Here is a 17,564-nt window from a genome sequence, read left to right as displayed (position 1 = left end):
AATCCACTCTTGCAGAAGGATGCCATCCATTGCCTTGGATAAATGAGTTTAAGATTCATGAATGAAAAGGACATGAGGAAATTTAAATACTAGTATTTATTCTTCCTGAATCCCTCCACCTCGTTTTTTATTTCCTTCTGATGTTTCACATAATCAGGGAGAATTAAGTGGGAATGGGAGCATGCCAATTTTTGGTGTGATTACTGAAGGGCAGTTTCCACAGCCATGTGACACTACTACAGCAAAATTCAATTAGGATGTTTCATAGAGGCTTTAAGTGATTAATGTATTTATTTGATTTTTGTATGCTTTAGTAGCTTTTTAATGACCTTTTGAATGCTTCTGGTTTTTGATTGACTCATATTACTTGCTTTTGTAGCCCAGGGGTGCTGCTATATCATGTGTCATGCTATACTGGCTTTTTTCAGTCCACTGGTGACCGCTGAAGGTATAAATTCTCCCTGTTGCACAGAAATATGCCAATGTATTCCCTTCTGCTAATTTTTCAGATGTGCTACTTTAATTAACAAAGCTAACAAACAATGCTTAGGGATCTGATTGCTGAAAAGCTCTGGTAGCAGATTAAACCTTCCTGTGCAGAGCTGGTTTATTGTGTTTGCAGAGGAGCCATTCAAACCAGTGCAAGTTTGCATCAGTGGAACCCAGAGAAGAAATTCAGTGATAAACCAGACTAAATAAACAAGTGAAGTAGAGTGGAGGAGAGTGGTATGAGTTCTTGCTGGTGTTTGTGTGATGAAAGCTGCTTGCATTTGAAGATGTTAATTATGGGCAGTTTTTCCTTGGTGTTGTGAGGTTTGAATTACTCAGAACTATGTTTAATGATAAAATACTAAAACCAGAACAAATTCTGAGTTAGCCACAGCTGACCAAGCTGTCCAATTAATAGGATTTTGTCTAATGGACTAATTGAATTCGGATGTTTCAAACGTACTCTAGAAAAGCCACAGACATTTAAATTTCAAGGATAAATGTTTTTCATTCATCTCTCTCTCTCCATCTCTCTTTCTCAAAGGTCTCCCTGGCATGTTTGAGTCTCCTCCCCAGTGAGCAGTTCAGCCCAGTGCCATCCACAGGTTCAGAGTGCTTTGAGAAGAGCCCCCTGAATTCCTGCTAGGAGGGCCCTGAGTCACAGGCACAGCAAACCTGCCCAGCTCATCACCGTACACAGGCCTCAAATCTCCTTTGGAGCAGCTACCAGAGGGGCTGAACTCCCCTGTTTCCTGCTGTGCTGTCCAGATCCTGTTCCATGTCAGCAAAGGCTGGTGGAAACCTGCATCTCAGTGGTTCCACGTGAGCGTGAGATCCTCTCCCTGCTCACCCACGACCTCTCCCTGCTCCAGCCCCTGCCAGCAGAGCTGCATCACCACCCACCAGATGTGCAAGTGGCTGCAAAGAGCTTCCCTCCCTGAGCACAGGTGCTCTCTTTCAAGAAAAAAGTAAGTGTTGCTCAGTAAGTGCTGGGCAAATGTATTGCTGCATGTTCAGATAAAGAAACTGCTGCTCCCTGGGGGTGGGCAAGGGGGCCAGGGCACTCCAGGAGCCTGGCAGTGACTGGGTTGGGAAAGTGCCAGTTCCAGCCCACTGCTCTTAATCTGCCTGGCAAGGCAGCTCTCCCAGATGAGGTCAGATGTGGTGAAGCCAAAATTCTCTTTAGGAAGCTTTACTTGGTTTAAAATGCTTTGTTATCAAATACTGCTTCTGACTTCTAACTTTTAACTAGCCTTACTTCACCTCTGTCTTTATTTTAAATTCAGTGGTGCTTTATACAAAGTGTTCTCATCAGCCAAGCTGCTGCTGGGTTCGTACACAAAGTAGTTTAGTGTTCATCTGTCTCATTTCTTTACTGTCCAAGATGAATCTCAGGGGACTGAAGCTCTGAACCAAGTGGCTTCAGGCTATTCATCTGGAAAACAGAGCCACTTAGACCTTTGTAAAGAAAATAATTTAGTAATCAGTGCAAGAGACCAATCTCTAAGCCAACCCATTTGGAAAAATTGCCAGTGTAGTAACTATAGACATTTTATGACAATACTGATTAGATCCTTCCATTATTGCCAGAAGTTCTTCTTCCCTGCAGCTTCAAGACTGAGTTGGTTTTGCACCAGCTTCTATGGTCCTGTGCATTAGAAATGCTTTGTAATTTGAGATTGATGCTGCAGAGCTGGGTGTTGAGCTGCTGACCAATGCAGATGAAACCACTGGGAAGTGAGGAAGTCACTGCTGCCTTTCCAGCTCTGGAGCAGGGAAGGACCCTGGTCTCTGCTCTCTTGTACAAAGGGGAAGAAGGGGCCAGTTAAGGGGTGTTTGCCTGCACCCCCTGCCTGCCAGCCCACAAAATCCACTGCACACCCCAGGCTCAGGTGTCTCTGGGAACACACCAGTGCCAGTGGGATGGCACTGGTCTCCCAGCCTGCCCTCTGGGGGTGCCAGTTCAGGGCATTCTCCCCCAAGCACAGAAGGTTCTCACTCTCTTGTGCACTATCAGTGGATCAGTGCCCCTGTGCATTCTGCTAATCAGATATGCATAGCAACTCTTACAACTTTTATCTAATCTCATACTTCAGGCCCTTACCTTAGAGTTTTATCCCATTCTCTTTGCAAATGAGAAGGTACTTGTGGTGCTGAACATGTTTAACAGTGTTGTTTCTGTACCTTCCACCCAGCAAGGTCCCACAGTGCTGGATATTGGCCAAACACAAAAGATACTGCTGTCCATTTTGAAAATCTTTCTGGCAAGCACAAAGTTTGGGTGAAATACAGCATAAAATAAAGTGAAGGGGAGACTGATCTGTAGCTATAATGTTAATGCAAGGTTTTGGCTGTGTGCTTTTTAGCTTTGCTTTTGTTTTGATTGCCCATGGTTTATAATATTTTGAAAGCCTAAGGATTAGGGTAAAGGATGGAGTTCCTGTACCTGTGCTAGTGAGATACTCACTGCTCCCTCTCAACAGTTACATGCCATTTAGGGAAAATTTCTGCAGAGGTTTGCTATCCTGATGTTTTCTCTGTGGGCTGCTACATGGAAAAAACGTGGGGCAAAACTTCCCACAAAATGGGAGCAGGGGGACAGGTAGCATGGCTCTCCCATTTCAAACTCAGGGGATCTCCAGGCACCACTTCCCCCAGCAGTTCACAGCAAGGCAGTCCAGACTCAGCACTCAGATCAAATCTACTGTTGTGCCATCTTAGCTCTACACGGTAAAGGTTACTGCCCAGTTCAATTAAATACATGGAAAAATAAAAGAAGGAGCAGAAGTGATGTGCCTTGAGGCACAGAAGGCACAGAGGCCTTTATGGTGCCTTTCACAGGCTCAATTACATTGCTGGCAACTATTTTCAGCATTGTTTTTGAGCAATGTTAGTGAGAAGGGAGCAGAAAGAAAATAATTCTGAATTGATGTGCCCTAAAGGCTCATCTAGGAGATTTTCACTAGCTTCATAAAAGCTCTGTACACTTAATCTAAAAAGATATAGGAAAGTGTTTTATCTCCTTTGCATGGCCTTGTCTTCCAGCCTCTTGATTTTTATTGTGCTATCATTGTCCCTTAAAATTCAGAGAAGTGTTTTGAAGCTTACACACTATAAAATTGGTAGCTATGGATCTTGAAGGATGTTTTGGGCAGCACTTCAGCAGAAAGACAAGGTCTGTACACAAGGTCAGGACCCCAGGGATGTCTCACTGGTGACTGGAGACTCATGAAGTCTCAGTCTGCTGCAGCACATCCTCCTCTAATGGGTGGGAATGATTTGTTGGGATTTGACCAAAAATTAATGATAAAATAACTTTCTGGTGGGAAAACAGAAAAGCTTTAGCATCACCAACCCATTACTGCTTGTGGATTTTAACAGTGAAGAATTGTACTTTTGGAGAGAATAACTATTTCCATGAAAAATCCGTGGTTGCTGTCCAGCAGTAAAAACACTGTGAAGAACCACACAAGTTGTTTCTGGGGGAAGCATTTCTCAGTGGCAGCTGCAGGAGGATTGCTTTGTGCTTTTCTCAGGAGAGAAAACACCCGTGTGCTCCACGTGGTCATCGACAGGATTCACCACCTACCCTGCTCATCACCTGGTGGGTGGAGGTGGGGATGTCCTGCTGTCAGTGTTCAGAGACCAAGAGGAGGGGAAGCCAACTCCAGCTGGATTTTATACAGAGCTATTTGTTTCCAAAAGTGCCAGCAGATTTAAATTACTGCTGCGGTTGTCAACAAGTTCCCCCTGCATATTCTGTAATGATTAAGGTCCTTGGAGGTTTTGGATTGCTTATGTTTCTCAGTGTAGCTGCAGATTGTGAACATAAGGGTTGCATCAAGTAATTTAAATAATTAATTGAACGGCAGAGGTTCCTTTCCTTCTGTGCACTTTGGGTAGGAACATTCCTGCTGATTCCACATTTGAATCGCAGAATATTCTGAGTTGGAAGGGACCCACAAGGATCATCGAGTCCAGCCCTTAAGTGAATGGCCATACAGGGATTGAACCTTGATGTTGGTGTTTATTAGCACCAGGCTCTGGCCAAGTGAGCTGTGCCTCTGTCCTCTTGCTACTGAAAAGGATAACCTGCTCAGGTAGCTAAATGTTAGCTCAAAACTTGCCAGCCTTTGCACTTGACTCACAGTTGCTCTCAGAAGCAGCTGGCGCCTTGCTGCTACCAGTGCCAGAGTGTTTTGTTTGATGACTTAATCAACATGTTATCCTATTAGGAACCATTTGTGGATACGAATACAGATGCAGGATGATAATTCTTGTAATTTAAAATAAAAAGTTTATTTCCTCAAATTCAAAACATGCCCATGATGCAACAGCCCATGTCCTATTCCCCATTTGCTCTGAAGTCAAGCCTAGGCAGGTTGTGCACCTTGTCTGAGCAATGCAGGGCAGTGATTTTGCTCTTATTTGATCAAGTAATTCAGAGCATCGAGAAGGTTCAGATTGATAATATGCCCAGAGTTTACAGAGCTTTATTTCTAAAAGAGAGAGAAAAGGGTGAGTCCTTCTGCTCCATTACAAAGACTGTTGCTTTTTATGCTCAGCAGAGATGCGCTTGTTTATTTTTCCCCCCTCGAATTAACTGAAACTCTTTACTGCTGCATTGAATTAAAAGCTTCTTCTCCCTATATTTTTATAATATTGCAGAAAGCCATTATCTGGTACATTCCAGAAGAGACTTTTCATCCAGATTTACAATTTATCTCCTGCTGTTCTTGCTTCTAGCTGGTGTTAGACACTTCAACAGATCCAGTATATTCCGGTTTTTTGGGCAATATAAAAAGGTACATTTAACATTATTGACCTTTGATTTGGGAGTGGATGTGGGTTAGGTTACATCTTATATTTTCTTTCTAAAGGGATTGCAATTTTTCCTTTTTGCAAAAAATTCAGTTGCAGCAAAGTGAAGGTCAGCTTTTCATGTGTCGTGACCTTTTATTGCTTGGGCTTCCTTCTAACCTTGTTCTCTGTGGTCTTATGCGGCTGCAATTTCATTGTGCTCAGTGTGTGTGGGACCAAACCCAGGACTATTATACTTATTCTGAAGACCTTGAGAGCAGGCTTGCTTTGCATGTCTCAAGAGAGTTAACGGTTGATTTTGAATCCTGCAGGTACAGTTTAAGCATTAATTTAGCTGCTAGACTGCTGTAAAGCTTCAGCCTTAATCAGGAGATAAGCAGTAATCCTGTCTTTCACAAACTTTTGTAAGTTTACAAAATTATAGAGCTTTCTCTTGCAAGGAAGTTTCTTGATCTTGTTAACAAGGAAAACAAGAAGCTTAAAGCTGACAAAAACACGGTGTTGTTGTTTGGATTTGGTGTGGTTTGGTTTTTTGTTTTTTTTTTTTTAATTTCTAGGCTCTCATCATAGCATGCTTCCTCAGTTTGCAGGCAAGGACATGAAATATATCTCATCCACAACAGAAGATTTGCCCCAGCCACTGCTGGGGAGACTCAGTGTTCTCAGACAGTCACATTCCTTATCTCCTTTCTTTTCTCCCTAGCATCTTCCTGACTTGGAAGATGCCCAATTGCATCTTAATTGGCTTCTTTCTTTTAACTGACCGTCTCTCCTTCTGAATGGCAGTCAGTGCTGACCTGCTTTCTCTGCTGGAGGTGCATATTATTGTAGCTCGTTTGAGACAAGCTGTTAAAAAAAAAAAGGAAAGAAATCCTAATTTATCTGGCTTGTGGGTAAGCTGAATCTTAAATCTTCAATTTGCTTCACAACTCCCTTTAATGAGCAGGAGGGGGCACCTACCTATTTTCTTAAGCTTAGCAACTCTAATGTATCCCATATGAACAGGGATGTAAGTGTTTTTTCTAACATCCACTTTCCGTGCTGCTTTTAACACTTCATGGACAGGTAAATGAGTAATTTTAAGTGCAATTGTGTGATTGTCACCTGTGATCATGTAGCAGAGGTCACCTAAGGCTGTGTTTTAAGCTGAAGCCAGGGTATGCTCTCTGTACCTTGAGAGATGTTTCGTTCAGCTCATTGCTTAGCAGACCTTTCCAGAGGCTTTTCCTGGTTTATTCTTAGCTTCTCCTGACACCCACAAATGACTGCAGGAAGATGGGTTATCTGCATTGCATAACAGCTGTCAGCAAGGAGGGCTCCTTCCCTTCCTTGGGCCGATACCAGCAGCAGAACAGCTGACCCTCGCCCGCATTTATTCCGAGGGATGACGCTGACTCACGGTGCTCTGGAAACTTGTGGGGGATTCTTCCGTAAAAGCAGCAATATATTAATGTCATCCAGGAAAAAAACCCCCAGCTTCTGCTCCTGTGAGTTATTTCTGTCCATTTGGCAATCTGCTCTCTTCCTCAGTTAAACACCACGTCTCCCTGGTGTTCCAGCAGATTCGTTGCTGCTCAGAACAGGTATGGAATAAAAACTTCAGTGTTAAGGATGCATGACCCCACAAAAGGACTTAGGTGCTTATGGAGATGGCTGCTGCAATCTATGCTTAAAAACACTGATTTTATAACTGGTACTTTGAGCAGCCTAGAGAGGCTGGGAGCGTATTCTGGCCTCCTCCTGGGTTTAGGAGACTCTTTGAGTGTCTTCAGGGCTCATGCCTTGCCATTCTACATGGTAGGAGGAGACATTAGGACATCCTACTTGATGCCAAAGCACCTGATAGCTTCAAGAGGAATGACATTAGAAAGCAGCCTGCTATAATAGGAAAGTAGTAAAGGCATTATTTTCAGACCTTATAAAATGTCCTTAGGTTGGCATTGTGAAAATATGAGGTGATTATCTGCAGTGATTTTCACGCAGTGATTTTGGCTTTGTACTGCCACTCAGCAGAGAAGTGCTAAGGGCCCAAGCCAGGTCAAGCATATTGTCACTGTGGCCTGGTCAGAGACCATCACAGACCAGAGATTTGGCTGAAACTGTGCAGATAAAATAGCAGTATTTATGTAACTATCCATCACCCACCACCGTTCTTTGGCTCACTCTCAGGCCAGTGAGGTTTTCTTATCAAAATCCTTGTTACTGCTGTTGTGTTTTAGTAGGAAGGTAGGACTCCTGAGCTAGGGACAGACAACTTCCTACAACATCTGCCATGAGAAGAACACCGGTACTGAAAGTAAAGAGTGCTCAGTACTTGTGTTTAATATCCTGCTCAGTGCCCTTTTTAAGAGAGCTGAAAGTGCTAATGGACAGGGTAGTCTGTGAAAGGATATGTGCTTTTAATCAGCTTCCCAATAGTAAGATAATAAAAGCAATAATCCTTTCAGGATTCTGCTTCTGTGATCTCTATCTGTATTTTCCAAGGTCACTAAAGGAGTAAGTAGAAGGGAAGATAAAGTATGATAAGCTTCCAAGGAGTGGAATTGTAGAGAAGTGAAAACATCCTGCCCACCAGATTGTTCTGCTTCCAACTCATAGTGAGGGAGTCAAACCACAAAGAGAACAGACTGAGTGGTTTCGCAGGGCACAGGTCACAACAAATTTCCAGTGTAGCATGAGCTTCATCTTGTGCTCCCAAGCACTATTTGATGCATTTAGACTGAGAATTGGGACTTTTTCTTCTTAACAAACTATTTATCTTGGAGGAGGGGAGGAAATTATTTTTATAGCTGATGGCTCTGATTTGGTTTGGCTTCAATGAGTTTTCTTAGTTTCTTTGAAACCACAACAGAAAACACCCCACTTACCCCCAAAAAACTATCACTCCCAAAAACTGTCATCTGCTGCAGGTAAAAAAAAAAAAACCTACCAACCACTTTTTTAAACCAAATTTTTAAAATAATAGGATGGATTCAGTAGGAAAAAGTTGTCATTTAAATACCCAAAGTTGTTTCTGTTCTCATCTGTGGTGAACTCTACCCCTCAGTAGCAGACATCCATTTTCCCTTGACTTCATTAGGCTCTGTAAACAAGAACCAAATCAGACTCCTTTCAGCGGTGCCCAGTGACAGGACAAAGGGCCATGGGCATGAACTGAAACACAGGAAATTCCATCAGAATAGAAGGGAAAAGTTGAGAGTGAGAGTGACAGAGCACTGGAACAGGCTGCCTGAGAGGTTGTGGAGTCTCCTTCTGAGAGATTCAAAACCTGCCTGGATGCACTCCTGTGCAACTTGCTCTGGGTGAACCCACCTGAGCAGGGTGGTTGGACTAGATGATCTCCAGAGGCTCCTCCCAACACTAGCCAGTCTGTGATTTTGTGACCAAGCAGCAAATTTCATTCTCCTGCACAGAAAATGCACTGTATTTTTTTCTAGACTTTGATTGTCCTTTCTTTAATATTGGTATAAGTAGAACAGGCAAGTTTTGTCCTGGAATACTAATTAATTATTTACTGTAGATGTTTTGGTTAATGAAAAGATGTAGCAAGGTCCCAGCTGGTAGTATATTGATTTTGATTGCCAAAGCACAGGACTGCCATTACAGCAGAACTCTTGTCCACACCTGAGTTCTGTTCCTAGTCCAGTTCACGTGGAGCTCTGCAGGCAGTTCTGGCTCCGTTGGTGGAAGGACTCCCCGTGGTGGACAGGGTGTGCAGGAGGACAGCGTTGATCCACGGAGCTGTGAGTGTGCAGAGCTGATGGAGAAATGAAGAGCAGTGGTAATAGATTATGGGATTAAACAGTACTTTCACATGCCAGAAGAAATCTTGGGATCTAATTGGAACTTTTCACATCAAATAGACTACAAAATTTAATCCTTTATGGTTCCAATCTGGGAACCTTTTATTTTGAGGTCCTGGCCATGCACATTTTCTCTCTAGAGCATTACTGTCTGTGTTAAAGCCCAGTTTTATTGCATGCTATGGCACAGTAATGATTTTTTTTTTTGGTGTACCATGCTGAGAACATCCAAGCCAAATTGTTGACAGTCTTAATGTGTTTTGGAGCAAATGCATTTCCTGAGGTACAATGTGTTCCACCTCATCCTTCAATTAATATATCAGTTCTTCTGCCTCTGGCAGAGATGCTTAGGCTTATGTCTCTTGGTTGCTGCTTTTAATTTGAATTCAGTTATGGGCATTGAATAAACTGTCTCAGACATCCCAATTGCTTTAAATTCCCAATTGCTTTAAAATCCCAATTGCTCTGATGGTCCATGAACCATCAGACTGTTTTCAGATATTCACACTGAATGCTGAAATTCAGGCATTTAGCTTAGACTGTGCCAGGCAGCTGTAGGGTATTCTACAGGGCAGCAAGGGTATTCAAATTACATTGTAGTTGAATAAGATGAGTTGAGTTCCTCTGCTCAATTAACTGCTGAGCATTTAGCTGCTCTTAAAAGGAAGGGTCCTGTTCAGGTTTCCCCACCCTGCCTTCACTCATGGCTCCATGGTTCCAGCACCAGTTTTTGCCTTCACTGAATCCATTAGTGACTATTTCAACTCATTAATTAGCTGAGATATTTCCCAGATGAGAAAAATAATAAAATAAAGGCAGAAAAAAACCTGGGCTAGTGAGCTGATACAGCTCATTCCAAAGTGCTGAATTTCAGGCATGAAGAATAGCCAGTCCAAAACATGCCCAAAGTCATGTTTTCTCTTAGGTGTCTGATGGAACAGCATCGAAGCATGAAAGTTCTGTGAAATACAGTCATGATTATCTTAATTTTATCATCTCCCTTTATTTTCTGTCTTTCTGTTACTGCTTCTAGTCTGACAAGCAGAGTGCTTATCAAAGAGTTCTAGTTTGATAGAAGAGTGTGCTTTGCTCTCGTGGCTGAGCTAAAAGCTTGAAAACCTCAAGTGCTCACAGTCCAGACTTTCTGGATAAGAATCCAGGGTTGAACCCCGCTGGGCTATAGTGTCTGCTCTACTGCTTCTCCCAGGTTTTATTTCCAAGATAGCAGGTCTTGATTTATCTGCTTGTAAATGGAACATAAGTGCGTTTGTGTTGTACAGACACTGTGTGACTGAAAGGTTGTCTGAGAGCCTGAGATAATAGAGAGGCTGTGTAAGAACTTGTAATGAAGGAGTCCTGCTAAATTAGCTGTTAGGTTTCTGTAAAAGTTTTCCTGTGAAGGTATACCAATACATTGGTGTTATAAATATACTTCAAAATATAGTCAGGTGAACTGGCTCACCTAAAGAAAGAACATGTCTAAAATGTCATTCTGTATTCTCTGTATCTAACACAAGCTGATTTCTAAGAAGCAAAGCCAAAGGAAACCCAGGTGTGGTGTTCTCCATTTTGCTCTTTCTTTCCCATCTATCTTGACAGCTTGCATGGCTCCTGCCACTGGCCAGGTATGGAAGTAGAAAGTTGGCTATGTTAGTCACAGGACACCTTTAAGCCTGGCTTAAAGCAAGACTTGCTGAGGATTTTGGGGGGAGGCTTCTTCACCATGTCCCTGCACCTGCTGTGCATTTCACCAGAGTTGCCCTGGCCCTGTTGGATAGGTCCTGAGGCTGGTGAGTATACATCAGTGTCATTAAGATGTGGAGCTGAGGTGATTAGTCATGCTGATTTACAGCAATGACTAATGGTTGGTGATTTCTGGGTGCAATCTGAATTTTGGGGAAAGCTGTTTTCTCTGTGACATTTCCCTGGTTTTGCATATGATTGAAAGAGAGAGGCCTTTTATCTGTAGGTGAAGCAATTTTGGCTGCCCTCTGACAGCTTCTCACAAGGATGCTGGAACTTGAGACAAACATGAATCAATTGGCTTCTGAGAAAAATTCTGAGAACTGGCTCTCTGCCACTCTGCTTGGAAATGGGACAAAAGTAATGTCATTGCTCCATTCTCTTTCACTTTGCTGAATTTTTTCTAGCCAAAATCCTCAGGCTAGGAAAACAGTCCATGAAACCAAAAAGAACCTCAGCAATGTGTTTTTGTTGTCAATAATGACGGGATTTGGGGTGACTGAAAAACCCAAAGCACTTGGCTTTCCCTGGTGAACTGAAGCAGAGAAATATGGATTGAACAGTCAAGTGCTAATCTGTGAAGAGCAAGTGGTGTGATTTTGCCTCGGGAGGAAATGATGGTGGGGTGTGAGTGAGGCACAGCAGGGAACAGGGATGGAGACTCCGGAACCAATAGCGCGAGCGGCTCCTGCTCACACCGAGGAGCTTCACTCCCCATTATGGCACTCCCCCAGAACCTCCTGACCTGGGAAACCTGGGCAGGTGGGAAGGTGTTGCTTCGAAGGTGTGGTTTCAGGTTATTTAGTCTGCCTTTAGTCTGCATGTGTGAAAGAGAGGAAAAGGTAAGGGCAGGTGACAAATGCGGCAGGAGCCATTTGGGAAAACACTCCCCAGTGGTTTTAAGGCTGGGACCACACCTGTGGACAGACAAGGTTATGATTTGTCAGAGAGGAAGATAATTTACTTTCAGTGATACAAACACACTTTTAAAAAGTTCTCAGAATCTAATTAAGAAAGCTTGTACAATCAGCAGTGGAGCTGGTGGGACACCTGGTGCAGGGTCCCACCTTCTGGGCTCTAATGCCCAAGCTGCGACATTCCCATCTCCGGAGTTAACCTCTGGCAGTTGAAGGTCTGTGCATCTTTCAGCACCTTAAATTTTTTCTAATTTATTTACAGGATTAATATGCTCATATTTCATAGCATTTTTGAAGATACAAAACCAGGCTGGTTTCGGTGTTATCTCTGGAATTTAAAAATGCATTTCTGAGATTTTCCAGGGTCTTTTATACTCAATAAAGCATTTTTTTTTCCATTCTTGTTTAATTAATTTTGGATTAAAAGGATATCTCTACAATGAAGTATGTTCTTGACAGTTTAAAATCACTTATTAATAATATATTTGGGCCTTGAACAGAGATTAAATTTTATTATAGTATTTACTTTTAGGCAGCTTAAAATTTTTAATTGTGAGAAAATTCTGCCTTGAGTAACTAAGTCTATGATTCTAAATGTAACTGATTTAGCTGATCTCATAAATAATTAGTGGAATTGGAAATCAGATAAATGCTGATCATTAGCATGTGGTTTCAGATTGTGAATGTAAGAAAATATGAATGGGAAGAGGATGCTGGAAGTGTATCTGTCAGTAATTAATAATTAGAGAGGGTAAAAGTAATTTATTCAAGATTTTAGATGGCCTTAGCTGACACTATTCAATTTTTTCCCCCAGTGAAACAGTGCTAAGGAAAGATTTCCATTGTTATAAAGTAAAAGTGGGTGTCATCAAAACTTCTCTGAGGACCATGAAAATATCAAATAAACTTAGATGAATCAGTAACTTGTATTGAATAAGAAAGAATAAATTTATCTTATTGATTATTCTCTGGATTTTTGTCTGGGATTTTGGGGATTGCATTGTAGAGCTGGTGAGAGCAAGATGAGGAAAATGAATTGAAACACAGCAAAAATGGAAGGAAAGTTTGTCCCACCCACGTCAGAGAAGAAACCTCAAACCAGCATTAATTTCTCTTAGTTTGGTATCTCAAGTACAGCACACACTGTGGTTGTGTAGCTGCTGGATATGAGCTGTTGTTAGATGCTGCTACACTTCACCTGCAGGGTTTTCTTCAGCTTGTTTGTGGGCAGCTGGTTGTCTGTGAAGGGTTGGCTGTTGATGTGGCTTCTGATCCTCATTTCTAAACCTGAAAATGTATGAAGTACTTCCTTCATCTCACTCTTCTGTGCAGCAGAATTACCTCAAGGCTAAGCTCTCTCTCTGTCCTTAACTCATGAACCCTTTGTTATATTTTCTCTCTCCTGTCCAGCTGTGGAGGGGAGAGATAGAGAGGCTGTGGAGGGTGTCTGGCATCCAGCCAGGGCCAACCCACTACAGCTTGATCTGTGAAGTGCAGGAATGACAGGATCCATCACATTGTTGCCTGGCAGGGCAGAAAGGCCTGTGCTGCAGAAATATCTGTGAATGTTACATGAAACACCAGAAGAAATCCCATTGCTATAATGATTTTTAAAGTGTTGGATCTGTGAGAAACTCCCTGCAAACCAGCACCTCTGCTGTTTTTACAGTGCCTCTTTCCCACACATTGCTGTGCCTTAGACAGCAGAGTAGGATGTTGCTCTCATCTGTTTGGAAACTTCTCACCTGCTCCTGGCAGTGGGGCCCAGGTGTTTCACATGTGTCCTTCCCACCCTCTCTGGACTCCTAAAAGGTTTTACCTGCACAGTGATTATTCTGTTCTCTGACCTGTGTTTTGGTGAGCAAGCAGAGCTTTTGTGCATATGGAAGAACTGAGCTTTAGGTGCCAAAACAAGCTGAATGAATGCACTGCAGTGTCTGAGCCCAAGCTGGAGGTGAGGGATTGCGGGGTGTTGAGGTGACAACTCAATAAGGCATCCTGAAAGTCCTTGAAAAAAGGTGTCAGAGCTACCATTGACTTAAGATCTGTGGGAAGCTGTTTTTAGCTCTTGCTCATAATGTTAGTATAAGCTACAGATGGCTGAATTTTTTGTCCTCTGCTTTGTATCTAGTATGCAATGAGTTATTTCCTCAGCCTGTAGTGAGCAGTGTGCTGTCACTGCAATGATTCATTTGTTCACTATTGTTCTCTATACAATTTGTCAACCCAAAACCAAATTTAAGAAAATGCCCAGTATGTTTACAGGGTGGGAAAAATACTCAATAATGAAACGAGCTCTGTAGATAATTAGAGATTGTGGTCAGGGCCATGGGTAATACATTATGGAAATGGCCAGTTCTGTAAATGTGTGGGTAAAATTCAGAAGTACTGAAAAGTAAATTAACAAATAATAATGGTCTAACTGTTCAATTGGCCCCAAGGTAGCCCCTAAATCTCTGTGAGCAAATGTTTATGAGCAGAATTAGCCCATTTGGCTCTACAGTCTATGTGTACTTGCTTCCATTTGCAGTAAATATGCACAAACCCCTCTACATTACAGCATTATACGTTCAAATCCACACCCTGTGTCTGTAGGCTGTTTGGTGATGCATAGTGTACCTTGGTGTAGAGGCCAAACTTCAAACTATTTCTTGAAAAGGGGACCCAACAAGTGAACTACAAAGCAGTGCTCGAGTTCCACAGTTCTGGTTTTGAAAAGCAAAGTCCCATCTCTCTCCTTCCGATACCTACTTGCTTTTTCAGTACCCTTGTAGCAAAACTGGAAGTGTTTGGAGAAACCCAGAGCATGTTTCCTTCTTTAAGGCTTTTCTTTTTTTTAATTGGTCCTTTTAAGAGTAACTAAATACATAATAATATGCTTTCAATAGTCCTCTGATAGAAATTTTTCTTTTGCCTTTCTTGCAAGGTAGGTGGCCTTTGTCACGTTTTTCAACATACTCAAGAAAAAAAGTATTCACAAGGTTTCAGAAATCTGAAGCAATGTGGGTTTTCATTTTGTTACTTCCTTCCTGCTCCCATCCTATCTGAAAACCAAGAGTGAGATGAAAAAAACCCACACTTTCCAATTTCAGAAATTTATTGTGTAGATACCAGAAAAGGGACCCTAGCAGGTCATGATTTTCTTCATGTGATTCACACAAGTCAGTTTCCCTGGCTGAGTGTTTCTTGAGGATGATCTCCCTGTAGCAGAAAAATCTCAATTATTGCTTTCAGCAGAGGTTAAACAAGTTGCCATCTTGAGCAGCTTGGAAGTAGTAAACTGTTCTGAGCTGAGCTCAGCTCCAGGCACGCATCCCACGCGAGGCTCTGGCCCTGGATGCACGCAAACTGTGAGCTGTATTCTTTATGCTCCAGGGATTATTACATTAAGAAACATTTCTCTTTGTACAAAAACTTTGTGATTGATATGTGCCAAAATGACACATGGATTGTCACATTTTTGGGGCTCTGGCATGTTCTGTTTGCCAGGGAAAGCATCACTTACAGGCAGAGTGGCAGCCTGTGCACCTTGGGAACCAGTGTGTGTAATCCCAGTGCTACCACAGAAAGACAGCCCCAAATCAGTGCAGGTTAAATAAACTTTTGGAAAGTTTGGAGGACACTTAGTTGAACCATAACTAACAGCAACACATTGAAAAAAAAACTTACCAGGTAATTATTAGAGAACAATAACACTGTTACGCTGATTGGGCTATGCACCAAAGGGCTGTCAATCATGGTTGTTATGAAAAGCAGAGCATTTAGAGGCTGTCAGTCATACCTGTTTGTAAAATCCGAAGGACTTCAGAAATTGTTATGCTTGAATTTACCAACTGCAGAAATAACAAAAGCACCAGAGTCTCAGGCAGACTGACACTGCAGTTTATGTAGAAGCTCTTGCGTAAGTTTATGCCTTTATTCAACTGAAAATATCTTATGGCACTGGGAATTTGGGAAGGTTTATTTTTTCAGCTGGGTCCTTTATGGCACTGATTGTTTGCTGGGGTTTTTTTAAGGCTGCTTAAGTGTGTCAAATCTCATAACAAAAAGTAACTTCCGTTACATTCCTTTGCTGTGAAGCAAAAAATGTCTGAATTAGTATCCAAATAGCAGAGAGCTGGTGCTGGAGCCCTTCAGTTTCCTGAGCAGGTTCACACATTACTGCATATCCAAAACACTGTAGCAAATACTAGCTGGGGAATTTAAAAGGATTCTGGAAATCCTTAACATGGAGGAACTCACCCATAAATGTTGTGGGAAGTAACCTGACAAAGACCTGTGTATAGGAGAAATGTTCCTGAAGGATGTCTAGACTTCAGGCAGCTCTCTTGAAAGCTGTGTATTGCATAGGCGAAGTTACAGCAGCTCAGGGAGTGGGTATCCAGAGCCAGCCCCACAGCTGCCAGCTCCAGCTGTGGGCATACCTGAAGCCCCTTTCTGTTCAAGTTACAAAGCATTATATACTTTTCTTTGCAGAGTATCTTAATACATAGCAACCAATAAGCTCCATACACAATACCTTTACATTCGCCTATAGCCTATCATAACTACTACCATCACCATATTACAGTCATTATTATCCAATCACAAGAGTAAGTTACAATTTAAGCTTACACTGGAAAATTCTCAGACCTCTCTTCTTCTTGCTACATTGACATTTCTTGTTTGCCTGTGATATCTCTCTTTTTGGTAAAGACATGTTTTCTATTTACTTATGCTCTTCTTGAGACTTATTTACTTGGTGAAAAACATGTCTTTGTTTGTAGTCACATACCTTTCTCCTAATCATAAAAATCTCCTTCCAACTCATCTCCAACCTTTGCCTTCTCAGTTATTCAGTGATCAGTGTTTCAGCAAAACATCTTTTACTCTCTATCAAAACTTGCTTTCATTTCTATCCCATCCTCAGTTTCTACATTCAGAGATCTTTCTGCCAAGCCTACATGTTGGGGTCCCTCCCCTGCCGTGTAGCCCTGGCAGAGGGGCCCTGAGGGCACAGACACGGGGTTTCCCTGCCCCTGCTCAGCCTCGTTCCCATTGGTTGGTTTGTGTTCCCTGCGCGGGCAGAAGGACCCTTGGTCCCGTGACTGGAACAGTTCCTGGGCAGAGCTCCGGCCATGCGGCTGGAGAAATAAACATCTCTGAAACAGCTATCAAGAATCTGTCTGTCCATATATATTTCCTTTCCACGGGACTCCTGGTTTGATATATGCGTGTTGCAGGATCCCCACTGCAACAAATGGTGGAGAATTGTGAGCAGAACGATCCCCGATCCCTAAGCGACTGATTTGTGTGAGTAAACCCTGGAAACTTTGGATTCCTCTTCTTGGTTTTGCTTTGCTATTCCGTATCTAAACTATGGAGGAACCGTGGGAAGACTCTTGGCTCTCAGAGCCGCATATGGACATTTATCTTAAACTTAAAATGATTCTTGAACAACGATTTGTAAATTTTAGCTTGATTCAAGCTCAAAAAGAACTGAAACACTTCCTGGCATGGTTGTTTAAGAACTTTTTCTATGTTTCTTGGGATTTAATTCTTACCAAGGGCTTTTGGAAAACCGTTTGGACACAGTTAATACTGGAGTCAAAATATATGCCGATGGAAGAATATTTTCGTGAGTATTATTTAGTTACCGAGACTGTTGAGCAATGTCAGCTGTGTCCTGGCGAAGGGAAGCCTGGCGCAGGGACCGTGCGGCCCAGGCCACGTGCACCGAGCGCTCTGCGAGCAGCAGCGAGGCAGTTCCCGCGTGCGGGCGGAGCCACGCGAGCCGCAGTGTCGGCGGCGG

At 42.5% G+C, this 17,564-nt stretch overlaps 1 protein-coding gene across 6 annotated transcripts in view; it reads left to right on the top strand.

Moving 5' to 3' along the window:
* HTR2C (5-hydroxytryptamine receptor 2C) overlaps positions 1-17,564 on the top strand; it is a 267,610-nt gene that overhangs the window by 189,565 nt on the left and 60,481 nt on the right. For all 6 annotated transcript variants that reach the window (XM_048318517.1, XM_048318522.1, XM_048318516.1 and 3 more), the window contains one exon: positions 1,034-1,457. The gene's annotated coding sequence lies outside the window, so the exon portion shown is untranslated. The remainder of the gene's footprint in view (positions 1-1,033; positions 1,458-17,564) is intronic.

The sequence above is a fragment of the Corvus hawaiiensis genome, chromosome 14 (genome assembly GCF_020740725.1).
Source record: "Corvus hawaiiensis isolate bCorHaw1 chromosome 14, bCorHaw1.pri.cur, whole genome shotgun sequence".
Lineage (NCBI taxonomy): Eukaryota > Metazoa > Chordata > Aves > Passeriformes > Corvidae > Corvus > Corvus hawaiiensis.
This window is presented reverse-complemented; position numbering and strand designations above follow the sequence as displayed.